Here is a 12,165-nt window from a genome sequence, read left to right on the forward strand (position 1 = left end):
TGACTGGCTGTCAAGTCCACATCAGCCTTTCTTGTTAAAGTGAACTAAAATGACCTATTTACCCCTGCCCCCCCAAATGTATTATAGTAAGAATACAACATGATTAGTAATCAATCCCATTTGGAAGGTGAAGCATAGAGAGACAGAAGTCACTTTTCTGTAACAGTTCCTTAATCCTTACGGATGGACAGTATAAAGGAAGATTCCCATTATTGAAGGAAAGGATATTTAAGTAGATTCTGATTTTGTTCCCAGGGACAAACTCTCACATTCTTTTTTCTTTATGGCCCCAGGCACCATCCTCTAGAACGTCCTCACCCCACCCGCTTGTCTTACTTGGCCACATCGCACGTCCAAGTTTGATGTTTGGAGCTTGCACTTCTTGGGTATTGTGAGGTTAGTCTTTTTGTAGAAGGTTGGACTCCCAGAGATTGCTGTTAGGTCTTGAACACTCACACTTTCCAAATCTGGTTTAGTTTTCTGCCAGTGTGTTTCCCTTAGAAATTTAGCAGACTCATTATCCATTTGCTTCTAGTCAATCACAGTGCCAATAACCAAATTTGTTCTTGAGATATAGTTCTGAAATCTATTCTATTTTTCTGCTTTCTTGCTTCGACTCCTCTGTCTTGTTTCAGTGGAAGCCATCTGTAATGTCACACTATAATCTGATTTTCTCTGGGGCAATTTTTTTCTTGTAATACCCTGATAGAAATAGCTGTTAGTAACCAACACACCATCATTTTCAACTTCTAGCTTTTTCAAGACCCATAGAGGTTAAAGTTCAACAGGTACGTGGTTTGTTTTCTGAATTAGAGCCATCAGCAGAGTTTCTAAATATTTTCCCTTTCATGACATGGATCATCATCATCCCATTCTCTATATGAAGTTCCTCATTTCCTACAAAGTGATGACTAAATAAATACAACTTATTTAGGTTTTTGTTACGATAGCACCCTACTTCTGGTAGAAGTTTCTGGGTGGGAGGGGGTCAGGGACAAATTGTTTTATTATAGACTTTTTATTGTATCTCTGTTTCTTAGCCTTTAGATTGTTTCCATTCGTAACCTGAAGCCTGAGCCCTGTGGTGGTTTCTTTTTTTTAATAGGTAAGTTAGTTCATTTTTTTAAAAAATTTGTTTTGAGAGAGAGTGCATACACAAGAGATCACGAGTGGGTTGGGCGGGGAGCCTGATGTGCGGCTTCATCCCAGGACCCTGGGTTCATGACCTCAGCTGAAGGCAGATGGTTAACTGACTGAGCCACCCAGGTGCCCTGAATTAGTTCATTTTGTATCTTTATCCATCATTTCATGTATTTTACATTGTGGCCTTCTTCACCTTGCTAAATCATCAATTTAGCATTATTTAATTATTATTTGTATATTAATTTAATTATTAATATTTCCATATTTTCTTCCTTCAGAAAACATGTTGAGGTTTTTTTTGTCTGCTTGGGTGCCCTCTCTCATTTGTAGCCTTATTTATACTTTTTTTCTTTATTTTTTACTAGTTTTTTGCCAGATATGTGCTTTGTAAATATTTTCTCTCAGTCTGTAGTATTTCTTTTCACCCTTCACAGAGCAAAATTTTTTATATTTATGAAATCTATAAATTGTCCTCTTGGGGATCATGACTTTGGTGTCAAGTTTCAGATTTCTTTGTCTAGCCCTAAATCCTAGAGATTTTCTTCTATAATTTTTTTCTCCCTAAAAGTTTTATAGCTTTATGTTATACACATATTGAATTAATGTTTGTATTATGTATGAAACTTAGGTCAAGGCTCATTTTTTTTCCTGTTGCTTTGGCACCATTTATTGATAATCTATCTTTCTTCCATTGAATGGCTTTATCAAAAATTTCCTGGACATATTTGTGTGGATGTATCTATGGATTCTCAGTTCTGTTCCATTAACCTCTATGTCTGTCCCTCTGGCAATACCACACAGTCTTGATTATGGTAACTCTGTAATTAAAGTCTTATAATCAGTAGACTGATTTCTCACATTCTGTTTTTTTTCTTTCAAAGGTATTTTGGCTATTGTGGGGTTCTTTGTTTTTCCATATACATTTAAAAATAATCTTGTCTTGGGACGCCTGGGTGGCTCAGTGGGTTAAGTGGCTGCCTTCAGCTCAGGTCATGATCCCAGCATCCTGGGATCAAGTCCCACATCGGGCTCCTTGCTCGGCAGGGAGCCTGCTTCTCCCTCTGCCTGCCTCTCTGTCTGCCTGTGCTAGCTCTCTCGCTCTCCCTCTGACAAATAAATAAAATCTTAAAAAAAAAAAAACAAACCAAAAACTCCTATGTTAAAATCCTAAGCTGCAGTGTGATGGTATTCGGAGGTGGGATCTTTGGGAGGTGATTAGGCCTTTGGGATGAGATTAATGCTTCTCTCTGACACCCCAGAGAGCTCCCTCACCCCTTTAAAAAAGAAAAGAAAAAAAAATAATCTTGTCTTTTTTATCTTTTCCTTCTCTCTTTTGCACAACACTGAGATCAGACTGACTGAGCCACCTAGGTGACCCAAAATAATCTTGTCTATGTATATGAAAAAATATTGATGAGAATTTGATAGGAATGTTAAGCTTGTATATCAGTTAGGAAAGAATAGACATCTTTACTTTGTTGAACTCCAGTCCACGAATACAGTAGGTGTCTTTATGTTATTAGTTCTCTGATTTCTTTCACCAGCATTCTGTGCTTTTCAGCATAAACGATCTTTGTTTTGTACCTAAGTATATAATTTTTTAATGATTGTGTTGTATTTTTAATTTGTGTCCTTGTTTTAATTGATAGTTTATACAAGTACAACTAATTTTAGTAAGCTTCTGTTATATCCTGCACATTGCTGAACTCACTTATTCTGGGAGTGTGTTGGTAGACTCCTTGGGAATTTTTATGTAGACAGTCATGCCAGCTGCAAGTAGGTGCAGTTTTATTTCTTACTTTCCAATCTGCATGCCTCTTATTTCCCTTTCTTGCCTTATTGCACTGGTTAGCACCCCCAGCACCATATTAAATAAGAGTTGCCTTTTCCCCAGTCTTAGTGGGGAAAGCAAAAAGGTGTAGGAGTTTGTTTTTTGGTAGATGCTTTTTATCAAATTAAGGAAATTCCTTTTTCTTATTTTTCTGAGTTTATCATAAATGGTTGTTGAATTTCGTCAAATGTTTTATCTGCATTCATTGATATGAGCATGTGATTTTATTTATTAGCTTTTTAACATTGTAGATTAACATTATAGATTTAAAAAATGGACAGATCTTACATCCTTAGGATAAGGTTCATTTGGTCATGGTTTCTTTTTATATTTGCTAAATTCTGTTTGTGAATACTTTGTTAACGTTTTCTTTTTCTTTTCTGTTGAGAGAACATTAGGTAGCCATTTCATTCTTTTAGAGTACATGCTCTAGTGACACTTTCTCTTAATTTACTTTTATCTCAGAATATCTTGATTTCCCTTTCCTCTCTGAAAGGATATATTTGTTGGATGTACATTTCTGAGGTGATAGTTATTTTCTTTCAGTCCTTGAAAAGTATTGTGTCTCTTCTTAATGGTCTCTCTGGTTTCTGATTAAATACTTGCTGTCATTTAAATGATTTTTCCCTTGTAGGTAAGGTGTTGCTCTCTCACTGCTTTCATGATGTTTTCTTTGAGATGTTCAGAAGTATGACTATGACATGTCTTGGTAAGGAGTTCTTTAAGTTTATCCTGTTTGGAGTTTGCTCAGAATCTTAAGTCTGTAAGTGTATGTATTACCTTCTGTGAAATTTGGGAATTTTCAGCCATTATTTCAAATGCTTTTTCAACTCAGTCCTCTGTGACGACATGAATATTGGCTCTTTAGTTACAGTCCCACAGGTCCCTGAGACAGACTCTCTCTCTCTCTTTTTCTTTCTTCTTCTTTTTATTTAGTTTTCTTTCTCTCTGTCATTCAGATTGGGTTGTTTCTCTTCTGTCTTCTGGTTCACTGACTCTTCTCTCTGGTCCCACCATTCTGATATTGAACCCATTTCTTGATTTTTATATTTTGATAATTATATCTTTCAGTTCTGAAGTCGCCTTTTGGTTCTTCTTTGTATCCTTTATTTCCTTGCTGAGACTTTGTGGTTTTTTTTTTTTTTTTTTTTAACCAAGACACAGCAGTAATGGGGATGAAAATCCCTGCTGTTATTCAGCTTTCTCTAATACCATCCTGATGAGAATATTGGGATGCTTTGTTACACCTTGGTGGGAGTAAAAGTCTAGTTTATCTTCTGTAGTTGCTGGACTGGGTGGGGTTGTAGCTGCAGTTTTTTTCTATGGTGTCTGGCTGGAGTAAGGTGTCTAAAAGTTTTACTGTCTTAAACTATTTTGTCTTTCTGGGCTGACACTTTTCTGCTTGTTGAGTAGAAAGAGTTGGCTTCCCTTGAAGTTTTTTTTTTTTTTTTTCAGTCTGTACTTCTTGATGTTTTTGAATTGCCAGTTCTTCATTTGTAAGTTTGGATTATATAAACAAAACCCAAGGAACCTCGATACCGTTTTGTTCTTTAAAGCCTGAGGTCCCTAGCTGGTCTGCCTTCTTTTTTTTTTTTTTTTTTTTTTTTTAGTGTTAACTAATTTTTTTTCTTCTTTTTTTTAATCATTTTTTAAATTTATTTTCAGCATAACAATATTCATTGTTTTTGTGCCACACCCAGTGCTCCATGCAGTCTGTGCCCTCTCTAATACCCCCTACCTGGTTCTCCCAACCTCCCACCCCCCCTCTTCAAACCTTCAGATTGTTTTTCAGAGTCCATAGTCTCTCATTGTTCACCTCCCCTTCCAATTTCCTCCAACTGCCTTCTCCTAACTCCCCATGTCCTCCATGCTATTTGTTATGCTCCACAAATAAGTGAAACCATATGATAATTGACTCTCTCTTCTTGACTTATTTCACTCAGCATAATCTCTTCCAGTCCTGTCCATGTTGCTACAAAAGTTGGGTATTCATCCTTTCTGATGGAGGCATAATACTCCATAGTGTATATGGACACATCTTCCTTATCCATTCGTCCGTTGAAGGGCATCTTGGTTCTTTCCACAGTTTGGTGACCGTGGCCATTGCTGCTATAAACATTGGGGTACAGATGGCCCTTCTTTTCACTACATCTGTATCTTTGGGGTAAATACCCAGTAGTGCAATTGCAGGGTCATAGGGAAGCTCTATTTTTAATTTCTTGAGGAATCTCCACACTGTTCTCCAAAGTGGCTGCACCAGCTTGCATTCCCACCAACAGTGTAAGAGGGTTCCCCTTTCTCCACATCCCCTCCAACACATGTTGTTTCCTGTCTTGCTAATTTTGGCCATTCTAACTGGTGTAAGGTGGTATCTCAATGTGGTTTTAATTTGAATCTCCCTGATGGCTAGTGATGATGAACATTTTTTCATGTGTCGGATAGCCATTTGTATGTCTTCATTGGAGAAGTGTCTGTTCATATCTTCTGCCCATTTTTTGATATGATTATCTGTTTTGGTGGAAGAGGAACTAAACTTAAGTGTTTAATCCATACCTTTATTATTTATTAATGTTTTAGTACATTTCTAGGAATTAGGGAGATTACATATTTTATTTGCTCAGTGCTTGTTTTGTACATGGCACACAGTATGTGGGAAGGCCTTTGAGAAATGATTGAGAGCATGAAACTCTGCCTAAGATTTTTCAAAAACCTCCATTCTGTAAATGAATCCCTCTGTGTTACTCCTGGAAAGATTAGATTGCTTTTAGGTGAATTTCTTGAGGGTAGCTGATGTAAAAGATGATACTTTAATACCATAACCTGATTTTTAGGTTAAAATGACATTTTTTTGCCAGGAATACTGGTATCATATATCCTTTAAGTTTATAGTTTATAAATTATAATTCTTATGCTATAATCTTTTGCATCTATCTTGATTTGTTAAAAAGTAATTTAACTATATTCTCAGGAAGGATAACTTTTATATTAGATTCTGTCAAAGCATTAACATTTTCAAGAATTATTGGAAGTCTTAAGGTTGTTAACTCAGTTGAGATACTGTTAGGAATGTTCTAGTACTTACTCAGGTAACATAGTAGTTAAGGATATGGGCCCTGGAGCCATCTTCAGTGCTTACTGTATGGACTTGAGCAGGGGTTTACCATCCATATAGTGGAGATGATAATAGTTCTATTACTTCATAGGGTGGTTGTGACAACATGAAATCTTTTTTTTTTTAACTTGTTAAGACTGAAATTTATTTTTTTTTAAATTATAGAACTTTAAAGAAAGTATGTCAATTCTGTTACATACACAGGATATTCTACACTTTGGTATAGTTCTGAGAGCATTAGGCTTGTGAGTTAGGAAACCCAAGTTCCACTTCCTACTTTGATGAGCAGCCGCTTGACTCTGGCAAGCGAGCAACCTTGCTTTCTCTCTCTCTGCCTTACTTTACTCATTTATAAAAGTGGGCTTGGGGGGTGGCTGGGTGGCTCAATGGGTTGGGCCTCTGCATTCAGCTCAGGTCATGATCTTGGGGTCCTGGGATTGGGTCCTGCATCGGGCTCTCTGCTCAGCACAGAGCCTGCTTCCCCCTCTCTCTTTCTCTGCCAGCCTCTGCCTACTTGTGATCTCTCTCTGTCAAATAAATAAAATATTAAAAAAAAATTGGGCTTGGGTTTGAACTGGTTGATCTCCAAGAGTCCTTCCAGTTCTTCCATTCTGGTTTTTTGTCTCCCACTGAATCATAATTGATCTAGCTATAACACAGTTCATGAGGAGAGCGTATTTTACAGCCTGGAGAAGAAAGAGAAAAAAAAAAAAAAGCTTCGAGTGGGGAGAAACAGTATGAGCTTACAGAAAATAGTAAGGGCTGATACATTGATAGTTAGGTTTATTTCACTGATTCTAACCTAGGGAAAAACTAACACTTGTAATTGGAAGGGAAGAGCTCTTGATTCGGCATGATGGATGCATTTCTAACAGATACTCCTGTCCCAGCATTGAAATGAGCCACTGGAAGGATAAAGGCCAAGGCCAGACTGGCAAATGATGCTTCAGAGTCAGACCAGTTATTTCTGCCTCAGCCAGGGATGGTGCTGGATGACTTCTAGAAACCTTCTGGCCTCCCATGGGTGGAAATCATGACATGATAAAGTTGTTAAAATAATCAAGAAAAGAAAGCCATATTGTAGTGTGGCAAAGTAGTCGGACTTTAAACTGAATTGTAACAATGACATTCATATTCTAAATTCATTTATGTTTTTTGTTTGTTTCTTTGTTTCTTTTTGCCTTTCTTTCCATGGTAGTGTTAGACTGTTATTTGTTCTCGGTTTTGGAAATGTTGCTCCTCCTGAGTCTTGTGTAGTTTTTGGTGATTCATCTGGGAAGAGCAGCACTGTTATTTTCTTTGTTTTGACTGATGTGTGAATGTTTGGCACTTTTCTTTTAAGCTAAGCTGGGAACTGTGAATTTGGGTTCTTGGGTTTTGTTGACATACCAGCTAAATTTGTCATTGACTTTGTGAGTATGTTGCCAGCTTCTTTGGAGATGTTTATGGGCCCAGGCGGAAAATTTTGATAGTACAATCTTATAGTTTCTACTCTGAAGCAGTCTTTGAAGGAATATATGTGGGGGAGCACACCCTTGGAGAAAAAGTTATTCTTAATCCTTTTATTGAATTATAATGCTCCTTTTCCTACTTACTGTGGTAGAATTTGGTCATCAGAGGAACAGTTGTCTCACCCTGATTTAGCGTCTGGTTGAGGAGCTTGTGTGTGTGTATGAACATTTCCTAAACTACCTCAGATCTCCTTTACCCACTGGGTGTTGTCTTCCTTCTGAGTTGGGACTAGATTGCACTGTGCTAGTGGATAAATCATTTTATAGCAGGTTTTCAGTGTTTGCACTATTGGGATTTGGGGCCAGATAATTCTTCATTGTGGGAGGCTGTCATGTACATTATAGGATATTTAGTAGTATCCCTGGTGTTTTCTTATTGGATGCCAGTAGCACCCCACAGTTAGGGCAATCAAAAATATCTCCAAAAGTCCTGTGGGTGGCAAAATCGCTTCAGTTGAGAACCACTGACTAACGGATGCTTCTCTGCCAGCCCTCTGTTATCCTGCTCCCATCTGGTTTCTCCATGTTACTGGTCTTGCTCATGGCTTCCTCCCTGTGACTGTGCTGTGCTCAGCTAATTAGGTGGGAAAGTTCCCAAGGGGAAGGTGGGGAATAGGGCAGAGATAGTGAAATCAATGGGGAATAGGGCAGAGCTGGTGTAAGGTGTGGCCCTGGGTAGGGGCTGATCCCTGCAGCACACAGATGGGTGTTTTTTGGTGGCAGCTAATGGTTAGACTTAAAAACAAATGTTTCCTGACGTGAAAGTGAGCTGACAGTGACAGTGGTTTCATGCTCATCAGGTAAGTGATGTCTTCATGCTGTCTGAAGTCTGCCTTGGGAGTCTGCGGTTTTGAAAGAAAGCTCCAGGGATGTTCTCTCTTTAATGTTTTTATTTGAAACAAAGAGGAGATAGACTGCTTCTTGATGAACTTCCATGTTCAATTTCGATTTTGTTGTTGAGGTGACTTAAATAGCTAGATACTGTTAACAGGCTTTTTTTTTTTTTAACATATATGAAACAAGGTAGGAGAATTTGTAAATATAAAGCAGCAAATGTTTGATGAGTCCAACTGGGCATAGTGCCATACCTTCAAGAAAGGCTGAGTCCTGAAGAGCGAGGCAGGTAACTTGGAATGATGCCACATGTAAGGGGCCATAGCTCTCTCTTAGGTGGGGGCAGACGCTAAGGGGTGGACAAGGAGAGCTCTTACAGATAACTTGAGAATTGGAACAGGTGTTCACAGTCCTTGTTTACAGTCAAACAATCAGTGTTTGTTATTAGTACTTTTCTTCTGTGTTTCATGGATTTTTTTTCTTAACCTAGTCAGGGTCATCCTTGAATACCTGTTTTTATAAACTTTATTTTCTTAACATTTATTGCTTAATAGTCCCCATTTTTAATAACTTTTAATGACTGCCTGTTGTATTTGTGATTATATCCTGATCTCCTTACCCATTTCCCTATTGTTGAACATATAGCTTGCTTTAAAGAATTTTGCTACTGTTAATATCCTTTGATGAATATCTTTGTGCATTCATTTTGTAAAGTCTTTTCTTTCTTTCTTTTTTTTTTTAAAGATTTTATTTATTTGAGAGAGAGAGAGAACATGAGTGGGATCAAGGGTAGAGGGAGAAGGAAACTGTCTGCTGAGCAGGGAGCCTGGTGCGGGGCTTGATCCTGGGACTCCAGGATCATGACCTGAACCAAAGGCAGATGCTTAACTGACTGAGTCACCCTGGTGCCCTGGGGCATACATTTTAAATCATAGTTCAGATGATTTCTTTAAGATAGTATTATGAACTAGAATCATTGTTCCACAAGATGGTGTGGATATTTTTAAGGCTTTTGATTTATATTTATATTTATGATTATATTTATAATAATATATATATGTATATATATATGATTATATTTATATTTATGAACTGCTTTACTGAAAGGTTCTTTTTCTTTTTTTTTTTTTTGAGGTTATAATTAACACTCTCACCTATAGGGTTTTGAGCGGCCATTTTAGGGCATGTTTGCCAACTGATTTAAGAGATGGAAAACATCTTGTCTTTTTTTGCCTATTTAAATTATTAGTGAAGTTGATTTTTTTTTTTTGTTTTTCCAAGTTTATTAATTTCTTTTAGAAATAAGCTATACATACCCTTTTCCCATTAATCTTTTGAGGTGTTACATTTTTCCTGAATATTTTGAACAGTTTCTTTATTAAAGGAAGTAACTTTTTGCCTGTCATATTTGTCAAAAAGTTTTCCAGTTTTTCAATTATGTCTTTTGTGTTATGTGTCACTTTTTATTTTGATACTCTTTCAAACTTAGGGAAGTATAAGAAGAATACAAAGAATTTTCATGTATCTTTTGCCAAGACTCACCAGTTATTTATATTTTACCCATTAGCTTTATCATGCCTCTCTCTATGCATATATTTAAATGCACGTTTTTCTGATTAATTTGAGTCTAATTTGTGTGTTTCCCAAGAACCAGGGCATTCTCTTATAGAACCACAGTAAAATATTTGTCAGGAAATTAAATAATTAGGTATAGTACTATTACCTAATTCACAATTCATACTGCTTTTTTAACAATGTCCCTATAATGTTCTTTATTGTTCTTTTGTTTTCCCTGTCCAGTATGCAGTCCAGAATCACACTGAATTTTTTTTAATCTGCATGCATCAATTTATTGCCTTTGCCAAAAATTATTTGACCATGTGCCAAAACTAACACAGCCATTTGGAAATGGGTAGAGGTTGCAAATTTTTGTCCTTACAGAATGGACACATGCTGTCCCCACATAGATGATATAAAAATACCAAGTTGGTATAGTCCGTAAAGTGAGCTGTGATGTAAATGATAGTTAATAAGTCAAGCTGCTTGAATGAAACACTGTGAGACAGCTGAGTTACTGACATTGCTGGAAAGTGGGTTGGTGAATAACAGGCATGGGGAGCTCAGGTTTTTGTAGTCTCCTTTAATCTGGAGTATTTCCTCAACCTGTCTTTGTCATTCTTGATATTGACATTTTTGAAGAGTACAGACCAGTTATTTTCTAGAATATCCCTCATTTTGTGCTTATCTGAAGTTTCCTCATGGTTAGATTCAGATTATACATTTTAGATGGGGAGAATATAAAAGTGGTTTTTAATTTTTTCAGTGCAGCATATTAGGAGCCTCCTGATGATAGGAAGTTCCAATATTGGTGATAAAATCACCAATAATTTAACACTTGATTAAGTTGCTGTCTGTTAGATTTCTCCACTGTCAAGGTATGGTTTTTCCCTTTGAGGTTATTATTGACACTATATAAATATTGTATTCTTCGTTAAGCTTTCATCCACTCACTTTAGCATCCTCTGATCTTTCAACTCCATTTTCCTTCTGTATTTATTTATTGACATTCTGTTGTAAAGAAGAGCTTTCCTTCCTCCTTCCACCCCTCATTTATTTGTTACTTACTTATATGAATGATTCATAGATATATTCTTATTTAGTGACTTATAATTTATTATAACTTTGTGACCTATGATTATTTGGGTACTCTAATTGTTCCAGATTTGGTCCATGTGTACCTTCTCAAGTTGGCTCCTCTGTCCTTTTTGTATGTCTGCAGTTCTTTGAGAATTTATTTGCTTTCTGGTACAACAAGACAATCTGGGCTCGTTTTATGTGCCTCAGCCCTCAAGTAGACTTTTCTCCTTGGAAAAGTGGGGAACAAGATCTGGGTGCATGATATACTTACTGCAACTGTGTTGTTACTATCTAGGCCTCTTAGGGGACAGAGCCAGCATATGTTTGTGTGTGTGTATGCAGATGCATACTCACATAGTATCTGTATTTTTTACTTATACATGTGTGTATAACACATGTATAGATATTAAAAATGATTTCAGGGGCGCCAGGGTTCAACATCTGACTCTTGATTTCAGCTCAGGTCATGATCTCAGGGTGGTGAGACTGAGCCCTGTGTCCAGCTTCACACTGAGGGTGCGGTCTGCTTGAGATTCTCTGCTTCTGCTCCTTTCCCTGCTTGCAAGCACTCTCTCTCTCAAAACAAAACAAAACAAAACACCTGATTTCATAGAGATACTACCAATGTTATCCAACACCATGGAGATACATTCCAGTGTCCCTGCATATATTGAATTTTGTCAAATGCTGTTACATCTTGCTTACACTAATGGTGAAAAGATACTCTACTATGTTTATTTTTAGGAATCTAATAGTTTTAGCTTTTAGTTTATGATTTATGATCTGTCTCAGATTATTTTTTGCTTATGGTGTGAGACAGAGATGGAAGTTTATCTTTTTTCCTATGTGGATATCCAGTTTCTCTAGTGCCATTTGAATTGATTGAATTGATTCCCTACCTCTTTTGAAATCAGTTGGCCTTGTGAGTGTGCATTTATTCCTGGTGTGATCTTTTTGTCTTTAGGCCTGGACCATAATTTGGGGATTACTGAACTTTATAGTAAGTCCTTCAACTTCGTTCTTTTTAAGATCGTTTTGGCTGTTCCAGAGTCTTTTCATTTCCATATAAATTTTAGAATCAAATGGTCAATTTCTAT

The 12,165-nt window shown here is 36.9% G+C and overlaps 1 protein-coding gene across 4 annotated transcripts in view; it reads left to right on the top strand.

Moving 5' to 3' along the window:
* Window positions 1-12,165, top strand: part of MARCHF8 (membrane associated ring-CH-type finger 8) — a 127,220-nt gene that overhangs the window by 11,744 nt on the left and 103,311 nt on the right. Inside the window, exon 2 of one of the 4 annotated variants that reach the window (XM_047702381.1) lies at window positions 1,041-1,105. The exons of the other annotated variants lie outside the window; for them this stretch is intronic. The gene's annotated coding sequence lies outside the window, so the exon portion shown is untranslated. The remainder of the gene's footprint in view (window positions 1-1,040; window positions 1,106-12,165) is intronic. 4 annotated transcript variants of the gene reach the window in all.

Source organism: Lutra lutra, chromosome 14, assembly GCF_902655055.1.
Source record: "Lutra lutra chromosome 14, mLutLut1.2, whole genome shotgun sequence".
NCBI lineage: Eukaryota > Metazoa > Chordata > Mammalia > Carnivora > Mustelidae > Lutra > Lutra lutra.